This window comes from Rhinopithecus bieti, unplaced genomic scaffold (assembly GCF_001698545.2).
Source record: "Rhinopithecus bieti isolate Rb0 unplaced genomic scaffold, ASM169854v2 scaffold_7414, whole genome shotgun sequence".
In the NCBI taxonomy this organism is placed as follows: domain Eukaryota; kingdom Metazoa; phylum Chordata; class Mammalia; order Primates; family Cercopithecidae; genus Rhinopithecus; species Rhinopithecus bieti.
Window position 1 is genome coordinate 192,313 of NW_016806087.1, and position 14,589 is coordinate 206,901.

The 14,589-nt window shown below is 39.5% G+C and overlaps 1 long non-coding RNA gene across 1 annotated transcript in view; it reads right to left on the reverse strand.

The window, feature by feature from the left end:
- The window catches only part of LOC108531302 (uncharacterized), a 93,574-nt gene that overhangs the window by 988 nt on the left and 77,997 nt on the right, over positions 1–14,589 (reverse strand). The gene's annotated exons all lie outside the window — the stretch shown is intronic.

Below are 14,589 nucleotides of genomic sequence, written 5' to 3' on the forward strand. Positions count from 1 at the left end.
AAAAAAAAAAAAAAAAAAAAAAAAAAAAAGAGAGAGAGAGAAAAAACAGTTTAAATGTTATTGTTTGTGTTAAGTAGTACATGAACATTTAAACTCCCTCTTTTAGCTATGCCAAACAAAGAGGAATGCATTTAACATTAAAGGCAAAAGAGTCTTTGCTCCATGGACTGCAAGGAAACTTGCATTTTCAGGTTTTGTTTAGGTGTGGAGATGTGGAGTTTACAATTTCTGCACATAGGGCTCAAAGGCTTATCCAGGCATTTTCTGCATGGTTGTGTTTGAACCTGGTTGTTGATTGCTGTTCACACAGACCTCTTGCCTACATTCATTTTTTTCCTTCATTTAATTCAGACATTTTAACCATTGGGTGCACATTATTGAACACAATTGTTGTGTCTTTATGGCTAAGACCATGTTTAGCAGCATTGCCTAATTCTGGATGGCAAGCTCAAATGTATGTGCAGATTAAAAGTGAAGCAGGCCCTATAATACAGCTGTGAGCACTGGAGACTGGTGAACTGGGGACCTCAATCCGGACAGCAGCCACCAGTCAATGGCTTGTTGCCACATCACTATGTGAGCTGCCTAGTGCCAGATCTTCCAAGTTTTTTGAGAGCACTCAGAAATACAGACTTGATTTTTAAAACACTGTGCAAATCAAACAGAACCCATTGTCTGAGGACTGCTTGTTTTGTGTACTTGCATTCCAGATACAGTTAGCACCTCTTTCACTATCTGTTTCCTAATAATGTGATAGTTAAGAGCTAGATAAACTGGGATCAAATCATAGCCCCATCACATACATACTGACTGTGTGACTTTGGAAAGTTACCTGATATCTCATTTATGAAGTAGAGATGATAATAGCACTTATCTTATTGGGTTTTAGGGAAGACTTAAATGAGCTGAAATATATAAAGTGCTTAGAATAGTGCCTGGGATCTAGTAGGTGCTTCTGAAGTGTTTAATATTGTTAGAGTCTCTTTTATATCATCTCACTAAGAGGCCACAGTCCTTTTGTGAGGCCTGGGAAGAGAGAAGGAGGAAGAAGGGAAACTACCCTTTATTGAGTACCTCCTGTTTGCCAATAATTATGCCATATGCTTTGTATAACATTTCCTCATTTAATCCTCATGTAGAGTCTTGAGGTAGATGTCATTTGCATTTTATAGTAGAGAGAATTGAGGCTTAATGAGATTCAATGACTTGTCCAAGGTAGAACAGGGATTTAGGCTTAAGTAGATCTGATTCCAAACCGATCATTTTACTAGAAAGCTTATTACCCTTGATCCAGGGAGATATGCTGTGAATTTGATGCTTGCTAGGAAATTGCCTTCTAAATGAATCCAGTTGGTGTTACGAGAAAAACTTAGGACTGTAATGTTTCCTCCCCACCCCCTGCAAACTGGGAAGGTATCAAGAGACCAAAATGACTTGGACAAGTCCAGCTTGGTGACTAGATGAGTTTATTAAGACTTACATACAAAGCACTCCTGGGCAGTAGCAGGACAGCTCTAGAGATTCATCCCACTTCCTATCTCTCATTTAAGCTAATTATTTGGCTCTTTGCCTACTGTGCCTGTGTGATGGGACTGTTTTCCTTGGTATGTTTGGGTTCTCAGAGACACCTGCTCCTCGGCTGGGCATGACGGCCTTGGCTCACTACCTGACCTTTAAGGTTCAGGCAGTGGACATATACCCTTAAGTAACCTGGTAGAGGACCCATCACACTACACTTGGAGCCAGATTAGGGAGAGCTTTGCTACTCATTAACCTACTGTCCCTGCTGGGCAAGCATCAGCTCCTTGAGAGGAAGGATAGGGTCTTTTTCTATCTGAAGCTCTCAGCATATTCAGTGAACTCAAATCCTGATAAAGATATGAAAGAGGGACTCAAAATAGGCTCTCACAGTTTTGGAGAGTCTGGACATAGCATGCAATGATAGATCTGGCCAGGTCAAGTATTAGCCTTTAATTCCTGCACTAAAAGCTCCTGAAATGCTACAACACTTGTGCCTCCCCTTCTAACAGTGTTCTTTATGGTATCAATTAATACAATCAAAGTAGATGGGAGGTGTGAAGGTGTGTGTGAAGGGAAGGAGGAAGGGAGCCAGAAAAGAAAGTGGGAAGCGTGTCTGTAGAGATAAGGAGAGCAGGGCTGTGAAAGGCAAAAGTCATTGAACAAACTTCCTGTCAGCTCCACAGAGTAATTTCAGCCTGGATGAACTTCCCAAATCAGGACAGAATCAAGAAGCACACGCAACAGTTTCCTTGGAAAGCCCTTTTCACCTAATTGGGCTCTGCTGAAAACAGCTTTTGTTTTTGGTAGGTGGAATAAAAGAGTATGAGAAGGTTACTCAGAATGTCTATCTGCTGTTGTAAATCACACAAAGTTTTTCCCAGTTAGGGCTTAAGTCACATCCATCTACAACTCTGAAGCACAAAAACATGTGACTCTTTCTGCTGGCTGATGAAATGTTTTCAAAGGATTTTAATTCTTCCATCTGAGAAGTTTGAACACACAACTTTCTAGTTTTTGCTTCATTGACTCAAATGTGTTAGGAGTCAGTGGAATGACCAAAGTCATGAACTAAATGATTAATAGGTCTGTTTTTAAGAATCAAGTGGAAAACAAACAGAGAAATGAGAACTACAGTTCCCACTCTGTCCCTTTATCACTTTGCTCTCTGTCTCCCAGGAGACTGAGGGACAGTCAAGGCCGCTGAGTCACCACCTTGCTGTTCCCTTTCAGTCTCTCCAGATGGAGTGCCAAGGCCGCAAAGGCTGCGCCGCCCCATCCCGGGGGTCAGGCAGGCTCACAGATGGGCCTTTGGAAGTAATCCAGATGCAGAGCAACGCTGAGCCCATCCATCCAGAGCCAAGTGTCCGTGTCTGAATCAATTTTCAGCAAGAGCTCTTTAATAAGCTTAATATCTAGAGTCCTGTACTTCCTGGCTGAAGGAGCTCTGGCAAGTTACTTACCCTCCCTGATTCTCAATTTCCTCATCTGTGAAATGGGAATAATCCTAAAAGCTACCTCGTGTGTGTGATAATTAAATGAGTTTTACCACATGTAAAAGGCTTTGTGCAGTGACTAACACATGCTCATTAATATTGTAAATATTAATATAATGTTTTAGAGGTGTATTGATCACAAGAGCAGGTGACTATATTTGCATTGGAAATAACCCTTTTCAAAGTGCTTTTATTTTGTGAATGATTTTAAAAGGCACTTGATGTGAGAAGAGGTACCTTCATTTACCACTCCAAAAATGAGAAATAGAAATCTCCATTTCTATTATAAGCAGATTTTTATTCCTTTGTGTAAATTATCAAGATTTTATAAAGGGATATAATATGGTCTTGTTCCTTGCAGGGGGGAAATGGGGTAATTATACAGCGATAACAGATAAAGCAATGATCAATTAGATGGATTAAACATGATTTTAAAAAGTCCAAGAGGGATAAAATCATTTTTTTTCTTTTTAAAAGAAGTAACTTTGTTCCATACTTACTGTTTCCATATACTGGGTTGTTTCTCATTTACACTAAATGGAACACAAAATTGTCAGGCCCAAATAAAAATTTCACAAATCTTGGTTTCTAGTTCGTACCAAAGGTGTTTCCTGATTAGTATTAAGCAGCGTTATTAATTGTCAGGGATTATCTTTTGACATTTTCCTGTATCACATTTTTGTAGGTAGGAGAACTGATCGGAATTATAGCGGCAAAGCAGAATTCAGAACTGGGCTCTGCAATCACAGATCTTCCCTTCGTAAAGTTGGGATGGAAGAGTACAGTATAGCAGAAAGCCATAGGCTTTAGAACCAAACAGATCTGTATATGAATTCTGGATATACCACTTATTATTGAGTTTTCAATGCATTAGTTATTTTAATAAATTTATGGAACAACCAAGTGGTTCTCAAAATTTATCATGGATCAGATTTACCTAGAAGGTATATTAACACACAGATTGTGGACACCACCATCGAGTTCCTGATTCGGTAGGTCTGCTGTTTGTTCCCAAAATGTGCATTTCTAATTAGTTCCCAAGTGATGATGGGGGCCTCACTTTGATAACCAGTAGGATAAATGTTACGCAGTATGTTAGGCTTAGATGGTAGGTTGTGAATAGCTGGTTAACTATTTGGGGCCAGTTTCCGTATCTATAACTGGGAAGAATAACGGGAAAAACTTGGCTTCCCATAGAGAATAGAGATGTTGTATAGATACACCTGACACTTAGTGTGCAGACAATAAGTAGTAGATATTTTTCTCTTAGAGTCTGATACCCTTGCGTTCAAGTTCAAACTCTGCTGATTGCCAACTGAGTGGGCTGTTGTGAACTCCTTGTTCTCTTGAAACATCATTTATTTGTAAAGTGGATGCTATTGACTGAACTGTTCCTCCCTGACTTTCCCCGACAATTCATGTGTGGAAGCCCTAAAGCCTACTGTATTGGTATTTTGCAATGAGGCCTTTAGGAGATAATTGGGATTAAATGAAGTCATGAGGATGGGGACCTCATGACGGGATTAGTGCCCTTATAAGAAGAAACACCTTCGAGCTCTTGAGCTCTCCCTTTCACCCTCTGTCTCTCCGTACCACCCCCACCCGTCCACCATGTGAGGACACAGTGAGGAGGTTGTTGTTTGCAAGCCAGGAAGAAAACCCTCACCAGGAACCAGATCAGCTGGCACCTTGATCTCATACTTTCTGGCTTCCAGAACTGTGAGAAATAAATTTCTGTTGTTTAAGCCACTCAGTCTATGGTATTTTGTTATGGCAATTCTAGCTGACTAATACAGTGGAGATAATTCTACCCTGTAAATTATGGATATAATGAGATACTGTGCATACAGCACTCAGAACAGAACTGGCTTCTTGTAGTGATGGTAGCTAATGAGTGTTAGTGTTGTTATTTAATAAGAACAATCGCCATTCTGCCCTTTCTTCCAATTTCTTTGCAGGATTTCTCCTCATGTAAACTTTGCTAAGTACTTTCCAAATCTGATGGTCAACTATTGTGGGGCATGTGGATGAGATAAGAAGTGAGGGCTAATTTAAGTCATTGCCTTTTAACTTTGTTGCTACAAATTAATTTCTGTCTCAGCATCTCATCTTGGGACCTCGCCATATTTATCTAAGAACAAAATGGTATCAAACATTTTTATGTGTTCAGCCTATTCAAGAGAGTAAGCCATCTTGTATGGCTCATTTTTGTGACATTCCATTTTTCAGAGCACATTGGTCAGTTGTCTCCTGGGTGGTATCTTGCACATGTGTTTCCCATTAAAGTAGCAACTAAAGAGTGGCAACTGTAAATCTTTTCTGGCTGGTGTTCATGTTCCCTTTTCTTCTGTAATTAGCTTGGGGTGGACGTTTTTGGAGGAAGGGAGGCGGAGGCTTATTTATGAATTGAAAATTGGACTTGATGCATATGACACTGGGTTATATTGCTTAAACTAGCTATGATGAGATTTTCTCCTGATTCTCTGTCTCTCACTAAAATCTCTTCATGTGTAAGTAGATTCCTCAAGGCCTTATGCTTCTACAATGTTAAGCACTTAATTTTGTTTTAAAAATCACATTAAAATATGAAAGACTTAATTGAAGCTTTAAAAGTAAAAAGAAAGAAATGAAGTCAAATGCCTCTGATTATTTTAAGAACAATATTTTATTTTGGTGAATAACTATTGGAATCCCCTCAACACAAGTAAACAAGCTGTTGGGGTCATTTTAATAATTTTATATTTTACTTATCAAAAAGACATTATGTATAGCCACTCTGTAAAAAGTTTGGCAATTTCTTATAGACATACGTGTAGGATGTGACCCAGCAATCCCACTTCTAGGTATTTACCCAAGAGAATGAAAAGTTATACTCACAACATAACTTGTACATAAATGTTTATAGCAGCTCTATTTGTAATTGCTAAAAACTGAAAATAACTACGTATAAACAAACTATGGTATATCCATATAACAGAGTATCACCTAGCAATAAAAAGGACAGATTATTGAGACGTGGAGCAACTTAGATGGATCTCAAAGGTATTTTGCTGAGTGAAAAGTTACATGACAAATGTTATGTGACATTCTTGACAAGACAAAACTACAGTGACAGAGAACATACCAGTGGTTTGCTAGTGCTTAAAGTAGGAGAGGGACTGTAAAGTAGTAATGTCAGACAATTTTTTGGGGTGCTAGAATTATTACCCTGACTGCAGTGTTGGTTCCATGAGTCTATACCTGTAGAAAGATTCATAAAACTATACACCAAAATAAGTCAATTTTACTGTGTTAATTTAACAAATAATTTATGATTTCAGGGGGAATAGAGAAAGACATGATATCTCTTTCAGGAATTTAATGACATCCCAGTATGGTAGGCAGTGAGGTTTTAAACGTGTGTTGAGTTGAATCTATTATGGAATTTCTGTGCAGGTTGGAAATGTCAGGAAGACATTTATTTTTGCTTGCTGTGTATAATGAAGGAATGAAGGAAGGATGGGTTCAATTTTACCTATGGTTTCACATATAACAACCAGAAATCATAGGATAATATAATGAGTTAACAATACTCATAAATTTCTTTTTGAAATCTCTAACCTCATCACTTACTAACTTTCTGATCTTCACTGCATTTCAGAAATGAATTGCATCTGGATTCTGAGTCCGAGATGCCCGAGATGGGAAGTGGTTGGGTCAAAATTGGGAGTTCACCTTCCTTTATACAGCACATCAGCTCTTCATATCCTACCATCTGAAACTAATTTGTTGTACGTAATTTATTCCATAAAGTTGCTGGAATAAACAATGCATGCAAAGCTCCTTAGATATGTATTCAGCAGGGACTTACTTGGCTGTCTGTGATTTTCAGCTCTCTCAGTGCTTTCAGATGTACCATCCAGCACTTAGGATATCATGTGGGTTCTCAGAGGGCCTATTATGTATAAACTAGGGTACTTGTGTGGGTGGTTTGCTATCTGTAATTGACATGACATGGGCCGTGGTCCCCATTCCCAACTTATTCCTCTGTCTGGTTCAGTGAGGTAGCAATGGGGAACTGACATGCCCATCCTGTACCTCTGGTCCAGATAGATACAACAAGATTGGGATTATTTGGTCAAATGTGTGAGAAGTTACAGTGTGGTTTGTCATTTGCCTCCCAGGAAATGAAAGGCACCTCAGATGGTCCATTTTCCACTGTGGAAATTAGTTTCTGGGTGTAGCCCAGCTTCACTTCTGTGATGTGGATGCAAAAGCATTTTATAAAGTTCCTCTTATGCTTTCACCTCTCATCCTTAATGCTGTGAGCTTTGCTGGGTGATGGCATGATATAGAGAATAAGACACAGTTGACTTCACAGCCCTCACAAATTTCTTTACAGTCCTTCCAACACAGCACTCTGAAACTACACATTTCAAATTTCATTTTGCCTGTTTCAAAGAGGGGCTTTCCTAGAGCCAGTATGGGCCACTTACAGTGTTCTTTCTCTCAAAAATCCAAATTTTCATTTTGTGCCCATAATTAATTCAAAGCAGCAGGCTTAAATGTTTCCCTTCTGAATCTTATTCCATCATTGTCACTTTAAGATAGAAAGTACAGATTATTACAGAATATTTTAGAATAGTTGTCAGTTCTACACCTATTGTCTTGAGTTTCTCCTTGTAGCAAAAGAATTGTCCCCTCTGCAGGAATCATACTTCAAGGGCTCATACTTGAACTTTGGTACATGGTTTTCTCTTGCCTTATATTCCTGGAGGCCAGAAGTCCTTATGTTATAGAGAAATATTTTGTGAGCTGCTTCTATGTAGCAGGAACTGTTCTAAGTACTGAAGAAATAAGACAAAGTCACAGGCTTTGTGGAGTGGGGGAAGAAAGGGGATAGACAAGGAAATAAAAAGATAATTTCAGAGCCTGTGAAATACTGGGAAGGAAATAAAATATGCAGTAATATAGTGATTGTAGGGGTGGAGAGAGTGCATTATTTTAGATGACAGGTGGTCATGGAAGGCTACTTTGAAGAGGTCACATTTGAGCTGAGTCCAGAAACAAGCCAATGCAAAGATTGAGGAAAGAACATTATAGAGGAGGAGGCTGTTTATGCATCAGGCAATACAGGCAGTTTTCATGTTTGAGGGGTGGAGGTCTCACTATTATACCTAATAATCATCATAACAATAAATACCTAATAATAATAATAAACAATTAATTGACTGTTCCCTCTCCTTAAAACCCTGGGCTGGGTAGGTTTGAAGGTCCTGGTGTCTAAGATAGGATTACTTCTACCAGGGAACATACGTCACAATTCTGTTAAATTGGGGACTGCTGTAGTCCCTGCTTCTGTAGCTGGTCATAAGTCCTATCTTGATCATCATTACATTAATTCTATGTTCCACCTATTCCATGTTCCCTTGCCCTCTGCCAGAATCTTGGCTGGTCAGAATTTTTTACTTGGTGGGGTTAATCTAACCTTATGCCTATGGGATACAAGTTCTTAGTGATCTTATCTTTATTAGGTTACCACAATTTTCCATTGATGAGTATTTTTGGGCATAGGACTACTGAGCTGTGTACCACGAAATCCCCTGGCTCCCAGACACAGTCTTCCTTGCCCCTGCTGTGCTGCAGCAACCTGATTTACCCTTGGTTACTGAGGTGTACTTGCAACTGCCTTGCCCAGTACACCTTGCCTGCTAGTGGTATTAGGAGCCCCAAGGAGTCTCAGCTTCCAATTGAACAGAATAATGTTTGGATATTAACTGTTTTCTTTCCTTCCCTTTTTCTGCTACTTCATTTGAAAGGCATCAGTGGTGACTAACTTCATTTGCTGTGAAGAGATTTCTTTGATCAGAAGCAGTACTATGTGGGATACCATGATGGTGGATAAGGCATTCTGTAAGATGATCGTTTTGATGGAAGCAATGCATGCAGAGGAGGAAAATCCAGATCCAGAGTAAGGGATAACCGCAGTAAGGACCAAACATGGCTCATTCCATGAAGAAAGAGGTCCAGTGTAACCAACCTGCTACCAGGTAGCTGAGTGATTACTCGGGGAATGGCGTCATATAGGGGTATCGGTGTTGGTCTCTGCTGGCAGGTTGGGCACTCAGTAGTGACCATTGTTGGCTTGCCCTTGGGAAGTAGAAACGTTCGTTGCTGGGCCCATGCATACCCCCATATTGCCATCATGGTCACTTTGTTCATGAGCCCACTGGGTGACGACAGGGGTGCTTGGGGAAAGAGGGTGACTGGTATCTATAGAACGGGTCATCTTATCCACTTGATTATCAAAATCCTCTTCTGCTGAGGTCACCCTTTGATGAGCATTCATATGAAACACAAATATTTTTACATATTTTTGCCCACTGAGAGAGATCTATTCATATACCTCTCTCCAAATTTGTTACCAATTTTCCAATCATGTTCCTTTTAAGCTCTTGAGCATCCAGATAAACCATTAGCTATAGCCATTCACATTGTACATAGTTGTACATCTGGCCATGTTTCTTGCTAAGCAAAGTGCACAACCAGGTATTCTTCTCACTGGGCAGATTTCCCTTCACCACTGTCCTTCAGGGATATCTCACAAAAAGCACTCAGTAAATGAGTGAGAATAACACGCCCAAATAAGAAATACATTGCCTTCAAAATCCAAAGAGGCCCAACAGGCATTATGCCTCTTTCTTGGTTGTAGGTGGGGTCAGATGCACCTTGGAAGGGATATCACAACATGCCCCACAACACTGGACCCCTTGAAATTTCACTGAGGTAGAAGGCCCCTGAATTTTTGTCAGTTTATTTTCTACCCTCTTATATGCAAATGTCTTATCAATAAGTGGTAGAGTAGTCGCTACTTCTTGCTCACTAGGTCCAATCAGCATAATGGTATAATGTAATGAACTAGTGTGTTATCTACCTGTGAGGTAGAACAGTGAAGGTATATTGCTATCCTTGCCAGCTGAAAGCAAATTGCTTCTGGGGGTCTTTAGTAATAGGCATTGAGAAAAATGTGTTTGACAGGTCAATAGCTGCATGACAAATACCAGGGAATGTGTTACCTTGCTAAAGCAATGAAACCATACCTAGTACAACAGCTACAGTTAGAATCATCACTTGGTCAAGTTTAAGATTATCCGCTGTCATTCTCCAGGATCCATCTGTCTTCTGTACAGGACAAATAGGAAAAATGAATGGGAATGTGGTAGGAGTCATCACCTCTGCATCTTTCAAGTCCTTAATGGTGGTGCTAATCTCTGAAATCCCTCGAGGGATGTGGTATTGCTTTTGGTTTACTACTTTCCTTGGTATGGATAGTTCTAGTGGCTTTTGTTTGACCTTTTCCACCTTAATAGCCCTTACTCCAGAGTTCAGGGAACCAATGTGGGGATTCTGCCAGTTACTGAGTATGTCTATTCCAAATATGCATTGCAAAATGGAGGAAAAAACCACAGGATGGCTTTGGGGACCCACTGGACACACTGTGACACAGGCCTGAATTAAACTGATTTCTCCTAAGCCCCTACTCTGACTAGTGGGCTATAGTGACTTTTGGATCTCCTGGAATTAATGTCAGTTCGGACCCTATGTCTGGTAATCTCCAAAAGGTCTGATTATTTCCTTTTCCCAAACTCACAGTTCTCTTGATAAAAGGCCATGGATCCCTTTGGGGTAGGCTGAGAGAAATATTACTAATTTTTGGCAGTGTATCAAGGTCTTTCTTCAAGAGTACCTGGCTTCCCCTTCATTCAAGGGGTTCTGGGTCTGTAAACCAGCTTATGTCTGGGAATCGATTGAGTGGCTGTGACGCTCTTTATGGTTCAGGTTTGACTTTTATTCATTTGACGTAGAGCTTTTCTGCTTATACAGATCAAGTAATAAATTAGTAGGCATCCTAACTATTCACTTCTATAAATACCATGATCAAATAGCCAATGCCATAGGTCTGTGTGAGCCAGGTTATTTGAACTGCTGCTTCGATTCTGCTGTTCATTCTGGTAATCATGCTTACCATGCCTTTGGGTGTTGAATGCTGCCACTTGGCCCCTCCCATCCCAGAATCTAATTATTCGCATTGCATTTAGGTTTCCCAGTTCAGGAACTGCAGTTCCCATTGTGAAGTCTGGCCTATAGAAAAGAGCAATCAAGGATGCTCTTCAAGGATGCTGGGGCTCTGTTCACAAATTTATTTCTTATAATTACGATGAAAGATATGTTTACTGGACCATTCTAGGATGGGTTAGTAGGTCTTAAATGAAAAATCCACTCCAACATTCCAATTATTCTAAGCCTTTCAACCCCTTCCTCTACTTTAAACTGAGGGATATGGGGCATTTCAAATTTGCTGATGGTGGGCTATCTTTTGATCCATGTTTCAGCCAACCAATCAACCAACCAACCAGTCAAACAATTATAGCCCTTTCTAATTCCCCAAGCTGAAATCTTAAACACAGAATCTCTGGTTAGTGAGCCCATATCAACAAATTTGACCTGATCTTATTTCATATTCCTTCCACCATTATTCCACACCCTTAATATTCCATTCCACACATGTTCTATGGATTTCTGTATAAGTTAGAAAACCTAAGTACTGTAGTTCTTTTGAAGTACAGCACACCTTGTCATGGGCCACACTTTCTACCTCACCTTTAGATGCCTGCTGGGACTTGAGTCTAATTATAGGTCTAGAAGCAAAGAGGAGTGTAGGGGTGACTGGTGAGGAGACTCAGCATTGTCTTGCATGGTAACTGCCTCAGGGAAGGTCATTATACTTTCCTTAGGCACTGCAGGGTTAATCTCCTCAGATAGGAGTGGAGAGGACAAAAACTCATCAAAACTTAGAGGCTTAATGTCCCCAGCTTTTATCACTGTCTTCTTACATATGACTATTCTAACATTCAGGATCCCCTTCCCTCTCGATCAATGCAATCCAAGAATTGCATATATTGGTCTGGAATGCAAGGAATAGTCAGGCTAGAGATATAAATTTGTGATTCATTAACATATAGATAGTATTTAAAGATATGAAACTAAATACCTAATCCCTACTTTCCTTCAGAAGAGACTAGATGGAGAAAAGGCCTGAAGACCTAACTAGAAGGGTTTCTCAACTTTCATATTCAGATATAACTATTTCTCTGGAAAGGAGAGTTAAAATGATGATTTCTGATACAAACCACTCATTTCTCATTAACCCACTTGTTATCCAAATAGTTTCTGGAACCCACTATGTGCCAGGAAATGGTACTAGGGATCACACAGTGAACACTATATAGTTCCAGTGCTCAGGTACCTCTACTCTGGTAGAAATGACAGACAATAAAAAACTCCGAACAAACAAATATATAACCAAATGTCAGGCAGTTATAGACACTATTAAGAAAAATAAAGCCAGATAAGGGGTAGAAAGTGATGGATTGGAGGGGCTGTTTTAAATAGGGCAGTTGGGGAAGGTGTTTCTTAAAAAGTGTGGAGACAAAGTAAGAGCTAGCTATCTAAATGTCTAGAGAATGAAACAGAGTTGGTTGGGTATGGCAGGCAAGGAAGAATGGAAGGAACCGATAGAATGAAAAGCTAAGGGTTTGATCTGTAAGGGTGGGTAGGGAGAGAAAAACAGAGTGAGGGAGAGAGGAAACTGGCGAGGTGGGAGGAAAGGAGGAGGAAAAGAGATATAGATAAGCCAAATGGGCTGAGGCTTTTAAGGGTTAGAAAATAGACATTGAGAGGCTCAGAAGCAACTATGGGGGCATTAAGAACCAGAAGAGATTCCTAGAAGTAGTGCTGAAAGTTATAAATTGTTTTCGCTTATGCTTTTTCAGATATAAATAGAAGTGGAAACTATTTTTTGAATGACTTATGGCCATTGGCCTGTATTTCTTTTTAATGCAACACTCCACTGAAACTGGGCCATATGGTTTATATTTGAGTTATATTTAATAAACATTAAATTTATGTTTCACATTACCTGCAGGGAAGTGAATTCAGAGATCCTGCATAGTAGCCTTTTCTCCCTTCAGGGAACATATTCAGCTAAGTCCATAAAATAGATATACATAACATCTGTACAGTATATAGTGTGATAGTTGTCAGAATCAAAATGGAGTTGCTGTGCCAAAAAAAAAAAAGCCCTCTGCCAAATTGAGCTGGGAAAGGACATGAAGAGAGGATTCTCATTCATAAATGCCAGAAAACAAAAACTATCATAAAAGACTGCAAAAACTGCAACCTTACACAAGCTTCTGCTAGGACCTCTGCTCAGCAGCTGCCTGTCCAACCTTGGACTGGTTGTCACTCTTTTTATTGATCCTTGTAGCCAAAGATAATTATCTCAAAACAATTAGGTAATCCTCCTCATTTTTTCTTTAAAATCTTTGTTTTCGTTTACCTTTCTGAACATGCAATAGTTTACTATGGCACATGTATTCCCATTGGAATGCAATTACTTATTCCCAAATACGTATCATATTTTTAAGAAAGCTTCTCTCTGATTGTCATTTAAGTTGATATAAACGGCATCCAGAAGTGGGACCTGCGAAAGGATCACTATCAGAAGGAACAGGTGATTTCTGGGACTGGTATGCAGTTCTTATTTGAGACTTTTGAGCTTTCTGCTTCCATGGCTCACTTCTGCCCTCATAAGTCTTTTCTCAGGCTGAGCCTCCTTCTTTTGGTAGAAATTCTTGACTTTATTCAGGATTTGGTTTGGTTACAAGGCCACCTTACATAAAAGACCTTACATCCCTTTTACGATGATAAGATGTGTGTGTGTGTGTGTGTGTGTGTGTGTGTGTGTGTGTGTGTGTATAAGTTTCTGACAAGTCATTTTTGGTATAAAAGACAGGTGTCCTTTTGGTTTGAGTAATCTTGCTTCTGTAGAGTTTGCGTTCTGTCTTTGAGGCACATGTTACCTGGTGAATTTACTTTTGGTTCTTTCTGTGTGCCTAATTGAATATTTTTTTTTCATCTGCATACCTGGGTTAACAGTTTTGTGAATACTCTTATCTTAATTTCATTTTAGCTTGGTTATGTGCATCTGTAAATTATTTCATTCCTTTCCCTTGCTTGCTTCTAAAAATCTTCCAAGAGCAAAAATAAACATCCTAAATGGTATGTGCTGGATGGCTAATTAAAAGCCACTAGTGCTGTTGCCACCATCTAAAACATCAGTACAAACTCATGACATTCTGTAACAGGATTTATAGGACGTTCTTTGCTCATCAGAGATTAGGAAGAAACAGAATGGGATCCTTAAACATTAAGGTATACGAGGTCTTCTGGGACCCCAGACAGCTATATTAAGGCCCATAATTGTGCACGTTTCTAAATGGCCTATACATGTGCACATTTCTAAACTGATGAGCAAATTACATCAGGGAAGATTCAGAGCCCAGATGGTCATTATTCAAACTGTCTAAAAACCTCTAGAATGATATGGGTAACATGTAGAGCTTTCCAAGTTATCTATCTCTATTTTTTTTTCTGCCTATTTTGAATATGCTGACTTTTCTACAGGTGCTGAGATAAAACTTAGTGATTGTGGCATTCTAGACAACACTAAAAAAAAAAAAAAAAAAAAAAAAAA